This window comes from Mus caroli, chromosome X (genome assembly GCF_900094665.2).
Source record: "Mus caroli chromosome X, CAROLI_EIJ_v1.1, whole genome shotgun sequence".
Classification (NCBI taxonomy): Eukaryota; Metazoa; Chordata; class Mammalia; order Rodentia; family Muridae; genus Mus; species Mus caroli.
This window is the reverse complement of record NC_034589.1, coordinates 124,743,103-124,743,702: the sequence shown is the minus strand read 5'-3', so window position 1 is coordinate 124,743,702 and position 600 is coordinate 124,743,103. Positions and strand designations below refer to the sequence as shown.

General features: G+C 42.0%; 1 long non-coding RNA gene across 1 annotated transcript in view; it reads right to left on the bottom strand.

Annotated features, from left to right (window-relative positions):
• Positions 1-600, bottom strand: part of LOC115030065 — a 10,847-nt gene that overhangs the window by 2,941 nt on the left and 7,306 nt on the right. The gene's annotated exons all lie outside the window — the stretch shown is intronic.

Sequence of the window (600 nt, the reverse complement as noted above, 5' to 3'; positions counted from 1 at the left end):
TTAGCACAAGCCATGTAGGGAAGGCTATGGCAGGCAAGTGTATTCTCTGGAGATGGCCCACCCCTTTGCATGGCTGTGATGGGTGCACTCTGAGTGGCATGAACCCCAGAGACTTCATCCCAGGATTGCTTCTTCCTGCTGATGTGCCTTTCCTGCCACTATTACATAGCCTAATGATTCCTGGGCATCAGTCCACCTTACAGGGCAAATTTCCTACAGACCAATATGGAGGTATACTTTCATGTAATAATGCTGTTTAGATAAATTGATGACTTCATAATTCCTGATAATGATTTTATAGAACTCCTGAATTGATTCAAGTAATGTTAAGCCCCCTGTAGAATAAAAATCTGCAAATAGAGTTTTCTACCACAAACACATGAGTTGCACTAGGAAGAAAATTAGACTTGAAACAAATTAGTGATCAAGGAAAAACATCCATTCTAGGTGAGGTCCAAGGATGAGGCCACAGGTGTGCAGCATGATAAAGCACAACCATATGCAACTGGTGCTTTGAACTTACAATGAGCTTATACAGTGAAATGCTTGCTGCCTTGAACTTACAGTGAGCTTATACGGTGAAATGCTTGCTGCCTTGAA